This window comes from Peromyscus leucopus, chromosome 13 (genome assembly GCF_004664715.2).
Source record: "Peromyscus leucopus breed LL Stock chromosome 13, UCI_PerLeu_2.1, whole genome shotgun sequence".
NCBI classification, from domain to species: Eukaryota; Metazoa; Chordata; class Mammalia; order Rodentia; family Cricetidae; genus Peromyscus; species Peromyscus leucopus.
In genome coordinates, this window is record NC_051074.1 from 2509567 (window position 1) to 2519566 (window position 10000).

At 51.8% G+C, this 10000-nt stretch overlaps 1 protein-coding gene across 3 annotated transcripts in view; it reads right to left on the minus strand.

Annotated features, from left to right (window-relative positions):
- Positions 1 to 7704: 7704 nt before the first annotated feature.
- Positions 7705 to 10000, minus strand: part of Gpr55 (G protein-coupled receptor 55) — a 25693-nt gene continuing 23397 nt past the window's right edge. For all 3 annotated transcript variants that reach the window (XM_028876212.2, XM_037210040.1, XM_037210039.1), the window contains exon 2: positions 7705 to 10000. This exon is cut by the window's right edge and continues 1263 nt beyond it. The gene's annotated coding sequence lies outside the window, so the exon portion shown is untranslated.

Consider the following 10000-nt stretch of genomic DNA (forward strand, 5'->3'; position numbering starts at 1 on the left):
ATGTGTGTGTGTGTGTGTGTGTGTGTGTGTGTGTGTGTGTGTGTGTGTGTGTATACATATATGTATATACATACATATATGTGTGTATATAAACATATATATAATCTTAACTTGTCACTAGCAATGTGGCATCTGTCTCTTCCTTATTCTGAGGCACTGTTTGAGTTAACAGCGGTTCCCATAGTCTCCTTCTCAGCTCAGGGAGAGAGATGCAACCCCTTTTGAATCAGCAATGGCACAATCAGCCGGAGAGCTCTTTCTGATACTGTTAGAGGGCTCTAGAGATGTTATTTCAATCTTAAGGAAAATGTGACCATCTTGGTAACTGATGGACGTGGGCCCCTCTGTCACTCCTGCTGTGACGGCCGCCCACAAGCAGCAGTGAGAGGCTTGGGCGAGACCCATTCCCTGTCGTCACCAGCAGGTGCTACGGCCAGGATCCAGGAGCTGCGCCTCCCATGCCTTCGGGTTTGAAGTGAGACTTGGGACTGTTGCTTGGCAGCCAACCTGTGCCAGGCATGTGCAGCAGAGAGAAGCCTGTGAGCCCTTGGGAGGGATGACGAGAGAGCATCATTTCCAACGTGGGGCACAAGCCCGCTCTGTGCAGGGAATCTTGGAGTTTGCTTCATCTCAGCTGCTTTGCGAGGCATGCATCCTGGTGTATTTAAGGTTTGAGCTTGTGGCTGCTGGGGCACTGTGTGCCTTTCAGTTGCTGAGAACCTGAGGCACTTCCTCAAGCAGTGGAGCACACAGGCCACCTGTGTGTCTCCATGTTCCTTAGAGGTTGGTGAAGCATGCAGAACTTGGCTGAACATTTAACACTAGACACTAATCTTGTATAACCTGTCAGGCTTGCAGACTGCCATGATATCCTTTTATGTCAAGTGCATAAAAAGTCCAATTGCTTGAAATAAACTTGTCTCTATCTCTTGCTGAGATCCCTCCAACCCGGCCTGACTCATTCCCACCTACCATATCAGGAGACCCCGGTTCAATAAATAAGAACTGGCACTTACAGCTCTACAACATGGAGGAGTTAAATCAGGTGTACCAGATGAGGAAAACATCTCAGCCAGGTGCTGGCTAGGTTGTGTTGACCTTTGTTGGGGGTTGGGGGGAGAAGAGTAGCTACCTCGGGTAGCTCATGGTTTTGGGGAGACCCAAGAGGATCTTGCAGTAGAGACGTTGGACCAGGGCACAGAGACCTAGTAGGAATCAGCATAGTATAGTGGAGAGAATATATGCAGAATATAGGGAAAACAATCCCCAGACACAGTTTCTCCTACATTCACTCAGCAGTCGACACAGATCCACAGACCTCTCTCTCTCTCTCTCTCTCTCTCTCTCTCTCTCTCTCTCTCTCTCTCTGTGTGTGTGTGTGTGTGTGTGTGTGTGTGTGTGCACGTGCGCGCGCACGTGTGCGTGTGCGGATGTGGGTGTCCTCTGACTCACTTCAGTTCTGACACTATCTACTCAGAGGTAGCCTCAGATACCACAGGTTGAGTGCTCAGTCCCCCAAACTGTCCACCCACTTCAGATAACAGCCACAAGCCCCAGTTGTCTTACTTGAGCTTCTGACCTCAGGGCTCTAAATTGGGGTTCTTCCAACCCACTCCTCAGGTTCAAATCATTTGGTACAAATGCCCCTAGGGCTCAGAAAAATATGTTTTTGCGTTTCACAAAAGGTGCCAGTGGACATGAGATGAAAGTTTTGCATGATAAAGTTGGAAGGAAGGGGTGCAGGGCTGCCATGCCCTTTCTGGGCACCTTGTCCTCAGGGGACCTGCATGTTCTAGGCTTTCTAGAAGGCCCAAGCCCTGCCCTTTTGGGTGGGAAGGGGGCTACGAAGGCATCCTTACAAAAGCAGGATTGATTATATCATTGACCGCTGGTGATTAACTCCACCCCGGGTCCTCCTTACTTCCCAGAAGTTTGAGGGATAGATCTGAGAGTGCCAACTCTCGGCTTCTGCTCTGGCTTCCCTCTGACCAGCTCCACCCCGGAAGCCACCTGGAGCTGCCCACCGTCAGTCATGCTATCGGTATTACTACCACGGCGATTCCGAGCTTCTAGGAATTCCATGCCAGGGATCAGGCTGAAGGGCACTGACGTATTTCACAGCATCACTTTGGGGGAAGCTGGTGGTGCTCAGGTATCTGTGAACCTCAATTTTCTCCACAGCCAAGGTCCCACTGTGTGCCAGTTTCCAGCCCCAGCTCCACCAGCTTTATGAGGTCACTCCTTGGTTAGGTCTCTACACAGAAGGACTTGTGATAGCACTCCACATTCAGCACGCCCCCCATTCCCCGGCTGGATCCTAAGGGGAAAACTGGCCAATTATGCTTCTCACCCAAAGTCAAAGAAATCTGCCTCCCCTCCTCCATGTCTGACCCCATGTGACAAGGGGACATTTCCCTCTGTCATCTGGACATTCTCCGGAGCAAACTTACAAAGACAAATGAAACCAGAGGAAAAGCATACACATCTGTGAGTGTGCAAATGTGGAAAAACCAGAGCACGGAAAGTCACAAATGCATGGCCACCTGCCAGCTCAGTGGGGCACAAAAAAGGCATACCTCACTCCTGTTGGGGAGGCCAGAGTGCAGGCAACTTTGAGGTGATTCATACATGGCTTTTAGGTGGAATCTAATGAGCTTTGAACATACACAGAGGCCCAGGACAAAGTCTCATGAGCCATGAAACAGTGGCTTGTAAATGATTCTCTGTGGGACTGAAAGAGGACATGGAGTGTGACAAGTCTATTGTGTCATATGAGTAGATCTGATGGAAATGCAAGGTCAGACCTGAACTTTGGGAGTGTGAGGGAGTCTAAGGCCCCTCAACCTCTCAGAGCATCCGTCTTTGGGGTCTTGTTTCCTGGGCAAACACTCCAGATTCTTTCTCACCTAAAGGACAACTAACAAGGCTAGAGCTTGATAACTTTCTGACGGCAGGACATGGCAAAGGATGGTTAACAATGTAAAATGTGTCCTGGTTGCGCCAGCTGCTGGAGACAGCCCCCCCCTCCCCCATGCTGCCCTCCTTCTGAGTTTGATTATTTCAGCTGCAGCCTAGCTTGGGACGGACGCTGTAGCTCACTGGTACATCCTGCTTATTAAACTTCTGAGGAAGAGGGGGGCTATTTCCACAGGTGCTTCGCTCTTAGTGTTTCCTTTGAATGATAGCTTTGCACCCCACCCCCTTCCTCAGAAAACAATGGAGTAGGAAGGACCGAAGGAAGGGATCAGAAGGTAGCGACTCTGAATTCACAGCTATGCCAAAGGCAGCCTCTGCTGGGAGTGGGTGGGCCTTGGAGATACTCTGGCAATTAGGGGTCCCTGGGGACTTTCACAGCAGGTCAGGTAAGGACATCCCCGGGAGGGTGGAATTTTTGATGACATCAGCTCTTAGGAGGAGACAAAGATTAATAAATATCATGTATAAAGAAGACAGTGTGACTTAGATTACAAAAGTCCTCACATTGATTGTATTGCTGAAATTCATTGCTTTAGTCTGTTCTTCAGACTGTGCCCAAATGATTCGAAATTTCCAGGGTCCTCATTAGTCCAAAGAGTCCAAAGGGAAGTTCAGCTTTGCTGGCTGACCCCTGAAGAAGGATGAGCTATGGCTTCTCCATGCGGTCAGAAGGTGTCACCCTTGAGGCTCCAGGCAGGACCTCTTCAGGGGAGAGGGGAAGTGGGTGAAACAAGAGGGGCTGTGGGCTCCAGACCAGAACCCCCCGTCCTGCTGCTCACACCACAGACCCCAGGGTGCCAGTGGATGCCCACTTAGCAGGTAAGTACGCGTCGTGAGAAGGTGGTTCCTGTTCCATCTTTTAAAGGGCCAGACGGCTGCTCCCTCCGCTCTACCGCTGAACACCAACCCATTGGGAAGGGAGGGGGCGGCACCATTGCAGGCGTCACAAGCAAAGCCTGGCAGGAGGGGCCTCCCAGTTACCCTATTCTTCCCTCTTCAGAAACCACTGGTACCTCAGAGCTGCAAGCGCTCTGTTCTGTCCTTCTTGTCCCGTTCAGGAGTACACGTGGCATTTGCCAGTTATTTCGACTGAAGATGTTGGCGCTTCCTCATGCCATCCTGACACCGCGGTTCCATTTTCCACCAGGATCATGATTACAAGGATGGATGCTAAAGCCCATCCACTTTGGACATCTCCAGGCTTCTCCCTGTCTTGAAGGAAGCCAGGCTTTGGAACCCCAGATGCGGATGGAGTAAGTGGCATAGGATCTGTGGGGAGAAGGGCTGGCCGTGGTCAGGGAAGGCGGCCAGTCTCCAAGGCATGTTTTTGCTGTGGGCCCTCTGAAGAGACATTTGAGCTGGTGGGAGGGCAGCTGGCAACCCTATGGGAACTGCAGGAGAAAGCCTTGTGATCATGTAACATGGGAGTCTTCATTCACAGGCCTGGCGTTGATGGGAGTCTTCATTCACAGGCCTGGCATTGGGCCCTGGGTCTGTGACCCCCACTGTTTCAAAAATAAGGACCCTTTTTATTTATTTAATTTTATTTGTGTCTGGGTGCTTTGCATCATGTGCTTGCAGTTCTTGAGAAGGCCAGAAGAGGGCATCGGACGGATCACCTGGGCCTCGCCTTCCAGACTGCTGTGAGCCACCATGTGGTCACTGGGAATCAAACCCAGGTCCTCTGGAAGAGCAACAAGTATTCTTAACTGCTGGGCCATCTCTCCAGCCACCCCTACTTATTTTTAAAGATTTATTTTCCTTTTATTTGTGTGTGTTGTGAGCCACCCTACGTAGGTTCTGGGACCTGAACTCACGTCCTCTGCAAGAGCAGCAAGCACTCTTCACCACTGAGCCGTCTCTTCAGGTCCTAAGGAGCCTCTCTTGCTAGAATTCATGCAGGATTCCCGGAGGTGACATGTCTCTGTAAAATGTCATGAAGCTCAGAGCTGGGTACATTCAGCTTGAAGAACAAGAGGGAGCACATATGTTCTGTTCAAGTTCCCAGAGCAGAAGGCCTGCGGACTGAATGCTTCCACCGACTCTGGACTTTTAGGGGGGCAGTGAAGGTAAAATGAAACCCTAACAGTGGAGTCTGACCCAAACAGAACGGTATCCTTATCAGAAGTTTCCAGAAAGCTTGTTTTCTCTCTGCCGTGTGTGGATACAGTAAAAAGCAAACATTTACAGCCAAGGAGAGAGTTCTCACCAGACACGGGGCCAGGCCAGTCCTTGCACATTCAGCCTCCACGATGGTGAGAAATGTTTTTCTGCCACTTTAAGTGGTGTCTCCTACACTCCATCAGCCCTTGGCTGTAGCTCTGATATCTGAGCACTCCGCAGAATGAAATTCCAGGGAGGCAATACCAACCCCAAGCTCTGTTGATCATCAACCTTCATCTGTGTTTGTCCCAATGACTTAAACATCCCAGCCTCTGGAGTTAAATTGTCTAGAACACTCAAGGGATGCCACCTTCCAGGAATGCCAGAACCCCATCTGCCTGCTTAGGTCTGGAATGTTTCTGACCCTCTGGTCCAGCAAGTGCAGGCAAGTCGACCAAGCACCAAGCACCCGTGTTTTGGTACCTGCCCCTGCCCCACTTTATAGCAAGTGATTGTCCCTGGTTGCCTTTAGTGAAAGCAAAGCTCCAGCTGCCCCTTAAAGGGGGGAAACAGCGTGTGTGTGTGTGTGTGTGTGTGTGTGTGTGTGTGTGTGTGTGTAGAAGAAGAGGGCAGAGGCTTCCTGCAGCTGGAAAGGCCTTCCCAGCACCTAGGAGCAGCAGCCTGTCATGTGTGTTTATGGGGTGTCTCCTCCTACCAGATGCTGCTGGAGTCCCACTCCAAAAATATCCCCTATCTAGACCCTTCCCTAACCATCCTAGAGGCCCTGGCTTCTAGGCCCTCTCTGCTGGAGAGGGAAGGGAGGAACACTGTCTTCTCCCTGGACCCTGGCCACCAGCACTGAGTCCCTTGCATTAATCTGTTGGGCAGGCCCAGCTTGTGTGAGAGGTGCTGCCTGTGAAAATCAGCTCTTGCGATCAGATCCCCAGGTTTAGTCAGGGTTGGCTTATCCCTGAACAACGGCCCTAAGTGCCTCACCCTCCTCACTAGCAACCTTTTCCAAGATGCGACTTGGGTGAGAAACAGGGGTACGTTTGACCGTCCAAAGCCATCCTTAGGGAAGAGGGCTCTTTACAGAACCACACTCTGCAGATCACGCTAAAAGCCTTTTTTGTGACTGTGCTGTACGTGTTGTACACAGGCCCTCCCACACTCTCCCGCCCCCCACCCCCATGACAGCATTGCCCCTTGTGCAGACAAGCACGGTTATAGTTTCCCAGGTGACTGCCCTGGAGCACAGGCACAGCCTGGGGCCTCAAAGGTGAGCTCAGGGGGCTCCCACCAGGTTCCTTTGAAGTCTTTCCTTTGCAGACATCAAAGGACAGAGGGCCTCACTTCTGCGGTAGCTCAGTGAAGGTCCCTCCCCCAGCACTGTTCACAGAGGGGAGAGGGGACAGGCCCGTATTGTGCTCACCTCTACTGTGCTCCACCTTCCTTCGGCACTCATGGTAGCTCTGTCCTGGCCTTGCCAAGAGGCGCTGCTGAAAAGTGAGAGGTGCTATGGTGTTAGTGTCAGGGGTGTGCACCTCAAGTTCAACTTTCTTGAATCCCTGACTTCCCTGTCCTCAGAACGGGATTCTCACAGTGGCCTCAGCCAGCCTCTCTGTGGCCCCGAAGGATGCTGTCCACGGTGTAGCTAGCCCTCTGAGGACCATGGAAGATCATGCAGGTGGCATCTGCACATGGGTCCTGCTTGGTTGGCACTCTTTTCATCCCTGGCTAGAAAGCCTGTCATTTCCTCGATCATCTGTTAAACCAATCCTTTCCAATCCTCGCGTGTCTCTGCAGCTGCTGCCGAGCCTACAGTCATTTCAAGCATCTTTGAAATTACTGGTGATTCATGCTAACTTTCTAGAGGATAGAATCTTCCTGTGGGCGTTCTCAGGAACGCAGGGCATCTCCACTGCGTGACTGTAATGACCTCATCTTCAAAGGCTCCTCAGGGAGGGGACCATTCACTGACAAGTGTGAATGGTCTGCAGGGAGGGGACACATGACTGACATTCTCCAGTGAAATCCTCTGGGAGCCACAGGGATAGCCATGAGGTAACTAGGGTTAACAGGAAAATGACTGCTAAGGAATGAGGAGGTCCCTGGTCAGCTTTCCACATCTAGATCATGTCTCGGAACTTGAGGTACTTAGGAAAAAGTAGTTAGGCCTAAACCTATCGGGGCTGTGGTAGGTGAGGAGGAGTTCCCCATGAGGAAAGGTAGATTTCTGCTGTAACTGGCCAGAGAAGGAAGCATTACCATTGGGGGACGTGTGGTCAAAAGGCCTCTTGGGCTAGGTCCCTCATTATTACAGAGCCAGTGTTGTGGGGGACAAGATGGAGGAGCAGCTGAAGAGGACTGGGGCCAGGTGTGTGCGGTCTGTGAGACTCGGTGGCTACCACAGACAGCCGGGTACCCACGTGACTGCCACTAGACCCGCCCAGGGTCCAGCTCCTAACGAATTGGGAAGACCAGCTGCACACCTGAGATAGCACTCTGTAACATCATACTTGGTGCCCAGGGGCTGGTAAAGGGACCACGATTGTTGAATCCCTTAGCAGGGGCCATGAGAAACCAGTTCTTCTCTGGAACCAGAAATTGAAGCCCAAGACAAGGTCATAATGCACTGAATGAATTTATTTATTTGGTAAATCATGTTAATCAAGTTGGTTTTCCAATTAATTTTGCTAGATTTCATGTACATGTAGCTGATGTTTTCTAGCCTGGGTACAAATAAGGTCATATTCGTGGTTGAACAACAGCCTCTAATTAGTTAGTAACAGGAATCTGGGCTTTCTCCACAACTACGGCCTAGATTTCCCTCCCTCCCTCACTGGTGGCATCTGCTGCACCCCAACTCTAACGCGGCCCTCCCCACTTCCTGTGCTGCCGGTCCAGTTGCCCGTTGAGGACCCGTAGGACTGATGACCTGAGTCTGGACACACCCAAGTAAGTCTCCAAGGGAAAAGTCAAGAATTTCCTTCCCTTCACTCACTATTTTGGAATGAATCAGGGCATTCTCAAGCCCTGTTCCTCCCTATCTTCAGGTCCAGAGTCACCACACCAATCTGACACTGCTGTACCCATCCAGGGACCTTGTCCTTACCGTTCCTCAGTTTATGGCTCGAGATTCTCTGCCCTTTAGATAATGATCCTCTTGGGGACACAAAGCCCTTTCCACCATAGTCTTGCTGTACACACACCAGGTTTAGCTTTGGTCATCGATGGGGATGGTGGGTAGTCAGGGCTTGCTAAGCCTTTGCTCGGGAGAAGCCTGCCTGGCAGACAGACTTGCACACGAGCGACTATTTGACTCTGTTGGTGGACTAACAGCTCTGTAAACAGAGAGAACTTGGAGGAGGTGGTCCCAAGACCTGCCCAGTCATGGACTGACCCAAAGCGGCCCCAAATGCTCTGCTGTAGGTGACAGTCAGGCTGTCTCAGTGTGATGCGTGGTATCTCGCACCCTCGGCTGGGACCCTCACTTCTGGGTCTGCACAGCCCTGTCTCCACCGACAGGTTCCTGGAGGCCCAGCCCTGAGGTGGGACTCTGATTCTAGTAACCTCGCTCCTCCAGCCCCTGTGGAGGTCCTTAACTCTCTTCCTTAAATCTCCCTTCAGTGGCCCACAGGTGGCTCCACAGTGCCACCTAAACACTGCCACAGCCACCCTGGCCCTTCCATGGTCTCCAGTCCAAGGGGAATGACAGGCTCTCAGGAGGAAGCTGCTGGGCCTCTACCCTCGCTCCTCCCCTTTCCTATCCCTCCCTGTCTCAACCTTCCTGCCCATCTCCCTTCCTCCTTCCCTCCTCTCCCTCCCCCCTTCCTCTTCCTCCCCTTCCTCTTCCTCCTTCCTCCTACATCCTTGCTCACTTCCAGCTTCGGCTTTGTGGGCAGGTGCCAGATTATAGCCACACCTCCATCTTCCCCCACCCCTCCCCATGTCTCCACCCCTCCCCCAGCCTCTTATCCTGTGGGATCTGTTGGTTAGGGCTGCGGCTGCCCGCATCTCTTCCTGAAGACCTGTGTCGTATTCATGTGAAGTCTCATGGGTTTCTTCTCATCCCACTCCTTCTGTCTTGCAGAAACACCCCACAATTTATCCTTCTATCGCTTCACTCTCTGGAGCAGCTGAGTCATCGCAAGCGAGGCTTTCAGCTGTCTCTGTGAGCTCCCACGCCAGGGGAGAAGAGCCGAGCGGCTGAGGCTCCAACACTGATTCAGCTGTCTACAGCTTCCCTCCAGGAACTGGCGAGCGCCTCACCACCCTCCTCCAATCCAAGCTTTGTGCTGCCCAATGAAGAAAGCCCCTCCCCACCTCCGATTCCTGGCCAGCGTCCTAGACGGTGTCACCAGTGCCAGCTGCCCAACAAGGACCCGATAAGGACAGCTTCTCCATGCTGCTGTGGCTGAGCCGAGTTAAACGGTTAAAGACGAATCCTTTCTCGTCCCCTTCATATTGGTCTGATGAACTCGTTCAAGGCTGTCCAAGACAGAAGGCTGGCCACCTTCAAGACAGCTATTATTTTTAGGCTGTCTTAGCTCTGGGATAGCACTACTACTGGATGGTAGTAAGGATGTCCGGTTCCAGCTCCGTGTGTCTTGTCTCTTTCCTTCCCTGGGTATATATTCTAGTCCCTTTCCACTCTGCCCCCATTGGCCCCCTCCCTCCATCTAATCCGTCTCAGGGGCATGAGGAGGTTTGGATGGCCTCTTGTGCCTTTCTAGGGCCGGAAGGGAATTTGCTCAGCCCTTAGAAGCCCTCTTTGTCATGATTTCTGTGAGGTTATTGTCAACAGAGCTTCAGAAGGGTCTGGAGAAGAAGGGTAAGCTTGATCCATCTTGAAGGCATATTTCTCCCTATCCCTGTATCTCCACCAAACTGCTCTTGGTTCCCTGCCCTAATCCTTTCT